We start from the raw sequence: 9,708 nt of genomic DNA on the forward strand, positions 1-9,708 counted from the left end.
AAAAGAAAACGTTACATTTTTTTTACTCAAGCCAACTTACCTCCAAAAGTTACAGATTTTTGGTTTAAAAAAATACCACTCTGAAATCGTTCCAATTAATTCTGTTATTCCATAAAGAAACAAACTTCTCAATTTGCTGTGCATTGAATGAAGTAATGTTTGTAATGTAAACTTATTTCAATAGCTTTTACATCAGTCATAGGCCAACATATAAACTAAATGTTTTCTTAATATAAATAGAAAATATTCACAGCAATGTCAGTATGGAACCTCGTACCTGTCAATTCACATATACACATAATTCACATAATACAATTAATAATTAACTGATGAGGTTAGTGTTATTTAAAGATGTTTCGTCACTGTATTTCCCTAACATTCTCGTCAACTGTATACAAGTTCATTATCTCATGTTTTCTATTGTCCCTGTCTCTAAGTTGAAAAAGCCCAGTGGGGAATATGCGGAAGTGGCCCAGAACTTGTTCCTATATCTTTGGTCCATTCTTTCCAAACTTTGATAAATTAGTAAAGCCTAGAGGGATCTCTACTAGCATGTTTCACTCTTAATTTGTCCAGTCTTCGTGGTTTTCTGCCTTCTCCTCTTCCCTTGCCTACCTAAAATTTTTGATCCAAAGTTACGTAAATCTGTTTCTTGAAACCTGGAAATTTCATCACCAGTGTTTTTCCTGGTTTCTGCCTTTGCCCATATCTCCTTTTCAAACCTCAAAAGTTCTTCCTACTTTTATTTCTCCTGGGCATAACTTTCTAATAGTAACTTTAGTTTAAACTAACATCAGTGCTCCTTCTGCTACATTTTTCTCTTAACTTCTTTTAAGTATAAGAAACATATTTCATTGATATTTATATACTTTTCTGTTTTTTTTGCAAGCTTCAACTGGCAATTTTCTTCTTTGTTCCTCTTTTTACTTTCATCATCTTCTTGTTTATTATGAGGAAGCATAAGTATATCCGGCCTTTACTTGAAAATCCCCAAATTTTTGCTGTTTTTAGTTTTCCAATTTTTTTTTAAAGATTTTATTTATTTATTCGACAGAGATAGAGACAGCCAGTGAGAGAGGGAACACAAGCAGGGGGAGTGGGAGAGGAAGAAGCAGGCTCATAGCGGAGGAGCCTGATGTGGGGCTCAATCCCATAACGCTGGGATCACACCCTGAGCCGAAGGCAGACGCTTAACCGCTGTGCCACCCAGGCGCCCCTAGTTTTCCAATTCTTAATAGACTTTTTTTCCTTTCTTCTAGAGTCAGAAATTTTTCTAGCATTTTTCATGCTGTTGCACTTCATCCTGTGTTCATCCAGGGTAGTGTTCTAGAACTTCTCCCATAAATGTAGGCTTCTCTTTATGTTTGTTCCTCACTGTTACAGAGTTCTAGTAATAATCATAGTCCATTGCCCTTGTCATCTTCCTGTTTGCTGAAAGAATTTTTCAGAATCCATATTTCTCTTAGAAGATTATATGATGGTACTTTGTCTACAGGAACTTTGCTTGACATTGCTATGAAAGCTCGTGTGTTTCTGAGTGACCCAAAGCCCATGTGTCAGTTTTTCTGGATATGGCATTCATTAGTTATTTTCTCTTCTTTAATAAGCTCTTCATATATCAAATTCTGCTCTTATTTAAAAGTGTTCATTGCATTTTCAACTGGTTCCATTGTTTCTCTGAGCTTTTCAATAAAATTAGGTGTGTCACTTCTTTTAACTAATGCTGGAGTTTCTTTACATCATTACGTATTTTGACCAGCTGTTGCTGGATTTTTGCTCTTCCTCCTTTCCTGCCACTAATTTATTTTCCAATTCTTCCACCACACTATGCTCAGTAATGAAGTCTTTTTTTTGGTTGTAGAAAAGACTGTGTTTATCTTTTTCTGCTAATAATTTGATCGCAAAATTTTGCTGCTTTAAACATGATCTTTGCCCAGTCCAAGTAGCTTTCTGCTTTTTGTTTTGAAGCTGAAAAGTTTTATTAGTTTTCTTTTTTATTTTATTTTATTAGTTCACTGAGGCACACTCAGAATTCTTTTCTCTTAGAATTGCTGGGGCCATTCTAGCCAGGTGGGCCTAGGGGTTCACTCAGTGGACACTATAGAATAAGCAGATTGTTCCCTGCATGTGAGACCAGGTTTGTGGATGCACTGTGCCTTAATTTCTTCATCCACAAAATGGGATAATACAGTATTTACCTCATAAGGCTATTACAGTGGTTGAATTTATTATATGTAAATTCAAAATAGTTTATAGCTCAGATTATCATTAGTTCCTCAAGTCAGTTTTCTATATTTTGGCCTTGCTTGTTCTCTTTAATGCTGATGGTATTTCTCACATGTCTCCTTATCCTAGGATGTCCAGTCACACTTTAAAAAGGTTTGGATCACTAGAGTCTCTTCTGCTATTGTATGAATAGGATGATTTTCTTCAGTCGTCTCTCTAATAAAAGTTTTGACTGAGATCTCTATACATATTAGTAGACCAGGCACATTCTACTATAAGCCTTCACTTAAGTGGCTGGTGAGCAGGAGCTAAATGTCAGTATGTAAACCCCCAAATTTGTTTGACTTTCATACATATCCTACCTTTGTATAGATTTTCAGTTAATATGGCATTAATGGGGAATGATGATGATATCCCAGAGTGGTGGTTATTATGTGTAAAATACAAATAAAATCTTTACAGAAGTATCTGCACTTGATAAGAGAGAAGAATCCATTGCTTAATTACAAGCACAACGTTTTTGTCATTTCAAAATAGTGTCCTATATATATATTTTTTGGAAAGTGATATGCAATTGACTCTCTAGAATTGGAGGTAATTATAGAATCACTGTGATTTTTGTTTTTGTAGGATTTTTGTGGAATTTTTTGTAGAATACTAGAATCACTTATGATTTATTGTAGATTCTTTAATTTTGTTGATTTAAGAATAGGACAATAGCTTTAAAATATTTCCCCTCTGAGGTAATGCTGTGTATCTGGGCCACCTGCACTTTGGAATCCAGGAGGGGAAAATGAGGGGAAGAAGGAAGAAATATTCCACTAGTGGATCATAGCACTTTTTTTTTACTGAAAAATAAGTTGTCTTAGGTTGTGGTCAATAACTCTGCCTGTCTCTCTACTGAATTAGGTTTCACAACTTCCTATGATGTCATTTGTTCTTTTCCCTCTGGCTTAAATTTGGACTTCCCTTACAGCTGCCAAGTCAGTTTCCTTTAGACCAATTTATAATCAAGTATTTCTACTAAAGTTTTGTGAAAACAAGCCCTGAATGAGAAGCCAGGATAAATAGATTCCTAAGGACAATTTTTCTTCCTACTATCTGACTTTTAGAAACTAGTGTTGTAACAATCCTGTACTTCTAAACAATTCACATTCTTGGAAGGTAGAAAAGCTTTCTTACATTATAATGAGTTCTTTGTCTTTGAAAGTATTCCAGAAGACACTTGAAAACTACTTCTTAAAACTCTTGTGGAATTTTTATGTAATAAGAAGATTGGATTTAATGGCCCTAAAAAGTCTCTCTGAACCCTGAGACTCAATGACTTTCTGCTTTAGTTCTATGGAAAAAAGGCAGGTAGGAAATAATGAAGAGAACTAGCTTATTCAGTCCTGCATGGATTTCAGCTTTGGTCCCTGGAATTGCTCCAAGCTTCCTAACGTTGTGCTTTGCCTGTCCATTCTGACTCCATACTTAGATACACAATTTTTTGCTATCTTTCTGTTCTTTTTCGGCATGTCCATATAAGTATCCTTAAGACAAAGGCAGGTAAATACATGCCATTAGTTGAGGGGTGGTCAACCAATGCAAGCACAAGATTTCTTTGAATTCTTATTCTTCATTTTAAAAGTCTATAAGAATTTAAAATTATATGTCATATATATTTCTCTTTTAATACAAAATAATATTTTAACTTATCAATCACTGGGGGCAGAGGAGATGAAATTTGACCCAATCCATCTAAGATGCCTCTGGTTTCTTCGTAAGACAAGGCAAGTCACTCCTGCTTTAGAAGCTCAGATCAAAACACTGGACTGGCACTCTGGATTCAGGTTTCTCATCCATGATCTCACAATCCTTGGGACCTGCTTCTGCAGGGCCCACCTTCCCCACTCCAACATGGAAGGGGAAATCATACACTGGGAGAGGGTCATATGTTATTTAAACAGTCTCTTCTCAGTACATTCATGCTTCTTTTTCCATTTGATTCTGAACTATTTACAATGACATATTTTAGTAGAATTATTTCAGAATCTGTCTTAACTCAGTCTGAATGTGCCTTAGTGAACTAATAAAATTCTTGCCCCTGAAAAAGGGTGTATTATGTGTTACATTTTGCTACAATTCATGGTGTGTCTTTGGAGAGAATTGTGCATTTTATATAATTTGTCAAGGACAGTTTCAAAATGCGTAACATCATCAGTCTCACTGACAACATCTTTAATGGTTTCACTCCGTAGTCAGAGTTTTGCCAAATGCAAGCTAGGACTCAGACTATCCCACATCTGCTCCCTACCTATTGTTTCAGATGTATCATCTGTTGAAAAGACAACCAAGTTTAGGAAAAGAATTCATCCTTGAAGCATTTCTTCTCTAATTAAGTCAACAGATGTTGTTTGAAGTCTATACTTGGGGAATTTATTACTTCAGCTTTTAAAAAGTAAGAGAAATTCACAGATCTACCTTCACAATATTTATTTGTTTGATCAATGTGGCCAGGCTGGTAATGACTGAAAATAGTTGAGAATTTGTGATGGTTGTTATCTTCAACAATTTGAATGGCATATTGCAAAAGTGCTTTTATTTGTGTTATCATCCAGACTCTGTTGCTCTGGGCAGGATATCTGATCCTCCTCTCATGGTAGGAGGCTGGACAGAGCTGGCCTGATTGAAATAGGCTCAAGGAACTGGGGCAGATGGCAGGAAGTGATTTTCATGGCCACTGAGGTTGCAGGGAGGCAGAGAACAAACAGTAAAGGCAAAGATCAAAGTCAGAAATGCAGAGCTAAACCAGTCACAGAAGTCAAGAAGTGCCCGAGGCAGGCGATAGTTAACTGGTGCAGCCTGTGGGTCAAAGAGCCAGTGAAGAGAAAAGCAAGGATCCTCCACTAGGAAGAGGCAAACAAAATGGTAATCCTGACAAGTAGCCAAAAGATGGGCTCTTGCTGCCTTCTGAAGTATAAGAAGCCAGGACAGAAGGGACACCCAGTGACCCTTCTAGACTTCAGTTTCTTTATCTGTTTCCTACTCTCCCTGCCTAAGAAGAGTGTGGAAAAGATCAATTTTTATCTTGTATGTAAAGTCAAATTATCATTATCATTATTATTATTCAAAAATGTGAAATAATTGACAAATATATGGAAAGATAAACTAAAAAAGAATAGAAAAAAACATCTGCATGGTAAGAATAGCTTCTTCTTCATTTCAGAGCAAAATAAGACAAAGCATTTTGGTGTGTTATTTTCTTTAAATTTAGTCTGTTCTGATTAGTTTCTAACCAAAGTATTTAAATAGTATCTCTGATTGCCAAACATTTGTTATAGTTATAATTTGTAAATAAGTTATCTATTGTTATTACTATGGCAAGTTCTAGTAAATTCACAAATCAAAATTTATATAACAAGGAGAAATCCCAACATGAAAGAATCAGATCTTTTTTACACACCAGGTCTCAAATTATCCAACTACTTTGACAGCTTTAGTGTCTTGATTAAATATTTTATGATGATACTACTTAAGATAAAATGTAAAAGCTAATTTATAGTGACATCCCTTTATGTAAAAGGTTCCCAGGCTGATTTATTACCAGGTTGAAGCATGTCAGTGAATACAACCATGTCTAAAATAAAGAGACTTTGCAATTTTCTTGCACACTCCTAGTTAAGCAACTTCTAAACAATTTCTATGAAAAACGGGGTCTTTAATTTTACAAGATTCCACTTTATTTTCCTATGATATCTTCTTTAGTTTCATTCTTCAATTCAATTTAGTACCTGCTATGTTATGTACTAAGTAATAAATTTGGAACACTATGCTCAATTATAATTCTTTTTAATACCTGCACATTTGAGGAAACTTAATGTCAAAGATGGGGACTTAGTTCTTTTCAGAGTTGGATTCTTATCTTCTGCTCAACAGAAAAATAGCTAATCAGTTGCCAAATTAATGCTGTTTTTCCAGTTTCTAACTGCCACTCATCATCCTAATTTTGTCTTTTGGTAAATTTATTATGTTACATCATTCTGAAAGGACTTTGGGGAAAATGTATATGTGTATGTCTGCTATATAGTTTTAATATACTATATATTATATAATACACAATTATACTTTTTGTTGGGACAGGAGATGGCTAAGGGACTACTTCTAATGCTTTATTTACAATTATATAGGGCTATTTATCAATACAACTAGTAAAATAAGACACTATAATTATAATCTAATCTATAAATATAGAAAATCTGGATAGTGATAGGTGAGTATTATTCCTAAGGTTTAAAAGGATTTTTACCAGTAAATGGATTTCAAGGATTATTAAAGAAGAAACAAATGACATGGATTTTATATTGGTAATAGTTTGTGTTACAGGAGCATTAGAGGTATTGTAGAGAAGATGAAGGCAAGAATATATTTATAGCCGAGCTATACATAGGACAAAGGAGAGGAAGCAAAGCTAGGCACATCCTGAGGAAGCAAGCATGTATGGTATACTGTCAGATCTTATGGGACAGTTCATGATAAAAGAGGTGGCAGCAACAGTGGTATTATGGGAAAGAAATATGTCTTTGGTGGGAGGGAACAGGAGAAAATGGAAAAGAGAAAGGACAGAGAGAGACCAGATGCTGATAATACTAAGCCAAAAACCAAAATATGTCCTAGACTCAAATCTTAGCAGTAAAGACCTAGTGAAGTGGGAAAATAACACAAAAACAACATAATTTATTTTCATCAACTTAATGTAATTGGTTTAGTCTTGGCTCAGCTTCCTCACAGTGTTTATACAGATTTCTAGTTCCTAGAAACCAGTCTAAGTAGGAGTCCTTTGAACCTGCTGGAACTGGTTTCCCCACTTATTCAGGAGATTGCTCAAAGTTCTATTTAGTCTTTGGCCAATAAGAGCAAGTGTCAACCTATGAAGAATTAAAGGGAATATATTTATGTTGAGCTATAGAGTATGTTGTAAATTAGAGTACAAAATGACTCAGAGAAAACTTTGAGTGAGATTTGCATATTAAAATACTCTCATACACCCTATTTTGTTTCCTTCAATATGATAAAATAGTTGAGTCAGTAGTTATTGAAGAGTTCTGCTCTTGGGAGTGGGTCTTGGGAATAAGTGATCCAATGAGAAGTCCTTACTTGCTTCCCACATAGAAATTTAGAAACTGAAGGCCCACCACTGTTATGCACAGGGGCTAAGAGCTGAGGCGGAGGCCACAGTGACTCAACCAGAATCATTCTGTCCCTCTAATTCTTTAAGATCCAACCTATTTCCTTGTTTCTCCTCTAGGGGCTTGGGTGACATAAAAATTGGTAAAGTTATGTTGCTGGAACCTGCTATTCATTCCAATATAGCCTTGAATGGACCTTCCCTTTAGGTTCCACAATGCAGGGACTACAGCAGGGCGATGACTCATGTACTTCTTTTCTCCAAATGTGCTCCCTCCACAGTGTGGAGGATATCTATATATAACCTCACACTGTGACCTGTCTCCTCACCTCTGAATGATGAGTAGAGCTCAGTAAAATAGGCTCAAAATGGGAAGCAGGACAGTTAGACGTGGCTGAGTTGGCATAATGGTTTTGATGTGACTCAGAAAACTCACAACCACATAAAAATGTCAAAATCAAAAAAATCACTGTTTTTTACAACCAAGTTATAGAACAACAAATACTTTGACAATTACACTAACTCTATACTTCACTTCACCTCTCACCTGACCCAGTACCTTAAATCTGTGAGCCCTCATGCTGCGCTTATCCCTGTCCCATCCACAACATGTTCCCTACCCTACTCCCTTGACTACTCAGGGATAACCAGCAATGGTGTGAGACTCAGATACTTATCCTTTCATTTTTTCCACAAATATTTACTAAGGCCAAGTACTATTCAAAACACTGGAGTAAATGTGCTTTTTCTTCCTTCTTCCTTTTCTTTTTTTTTTTTTCTCTTTTTTCTGCAGATTTCATAACTATTTTACATGGAAAACTTAATATTTGTCTTTTTTAACTGAATAAAATATGTCTCATTTCAAAATAGCCAAGTCACAATGTCATAAAGCACCAGAAAATGCTTCAGCTAATAGAAAAGATTTCCATACGATGTAATTAGGAAAGAAATAACTGCAGTTTGGCAAAAGTTATTTTAAACCATCCTGTAGACAAAGGGTTCTGTTCATCCTGTTAGTACTACCACTATCTCATATTTACAAAAATGTTTCAGAGACTTGTACAAAAAATACATACCTCTAGGGGCTCTGGGTGGCACAGCGGTTAAGCGTCTGCCTTCGGCTCAGGGCGTGATCCTGGCATTATGGGATCGAGCCCCACATCAGGCTCCTCTGCTGTGAGCCTGCTTCTTCCTCTCCCACTCCCCCTGCTTGTGTTCCCTCTCTCGCTGGCTGTCTCTATCTCTGTCGAATAAATGAATGAAATCTTTAAAAAAAAATACATACCTCTAAATGTCCTCCAAATTTGGTAAGTCTGGATACTTTGTAATCACCCATTTTTGTTTTAAAAAAATACAGTGTACTTCTTTATTTTAAAATTGTATGTATTCTGGTCAAAATAGAACAGTTAGTTCCTGCTCTAATGTACCTCCTCGATCTAACACATAGCAAAAGTATATAAAGATATAAAAGTAAAAGCCTTGTCTGGGTTCAAAACCTGTTAAGCATTGATGTGTACCAAAATAGAAGAGAAACCCAAAGTTGGGTGGAACCGAGGTCACAGACATGCTGGGCTCTGGTCCTGAAGCAGGCAGTGGCAGCTGGCAACTCAGGGAAGGAACACTGAAGGTGTTCCATAGAAATCAGAAGACTGGAGCCAGGTTTGAAAACAGGTGCAAGGTGAGGCTCCTTCTGGGAAAAGGAGGTTGGAAATGTGTAGGACCCACTACCTGCAGTAATGACTTTGTAGACTGCTTCAGAAGCAAAAGGACCAAACACGCCATGCGCCTGAGGAACTGTGCCAACTGCCCCTGGCCTAGAACCTGATGTCCTAGCCCTACTGAGACCATGGGCAGGTGTTCTGCAATTCTATACAGTTGTCTGGGTTAGAGCTGGGTTTCAGGAAGTTGAGAAAATAAAGCTATAAAACCACTAGACAGAGAAGTGTGAAGGAAAAGAAGAAGTGGGGGGAATGTCCTTAAAAATTAGGCTGCAAAACAAAATTTCAAAACACATGGAGAATTCTAATGCTATGAATGTAACCCAGAAAAAAATCAATAATTGCAACAAAATTTCATTCCAGGTAAAAATTTATGAAACTATCTATCCAAAACTTTAGTATAAATATGCTTTGAATGCTTAAGGATTAAAATGAAAATTATATAAATTATATTTAAAAATTATATAAAAACAATGAAAAACAGAAATGAAATAAGTCAAATTAAAAGCAGAAAGACTAGACATATTGGAAATTAAAAATCTACTGGATTGAAAAATTCAAAAGATTTGGTAAACTTTGGAACAGAGACAATAGAAG

The 9,708-nt window shown here is 35.9% G+C and overlaps 1 pseudogene; it reads right to left on the reverse strand.

Annotated features, from left to right (window-relative positions):
- Nucleotides 1–1,190: 1,190 nt before the first annotated feature.
- LOC148107500 (coiled-coil domain-containing protein 112 pseudogene) lies at nt 1,191–9,241 on the reverse strand (annotated as a pseudogene).
- Between the last annotated feature and the right edge of the window lie 467 nt (nt 9,242–9,708).

Source organism: Ursus americanus, chromosome 29, assembly GCF_024610735.1.
Source record: "Ursus americanus isolate L20-20 chromosome 29, mUrsAme1.1.p, whole genome shotgun sequence".
Classification (NCBI taxonomy): Eukaryota; Metazoa; Chordata; class Mammalia; order Carnivora; family Ursidae; genus Ursus; species Ursus americanus.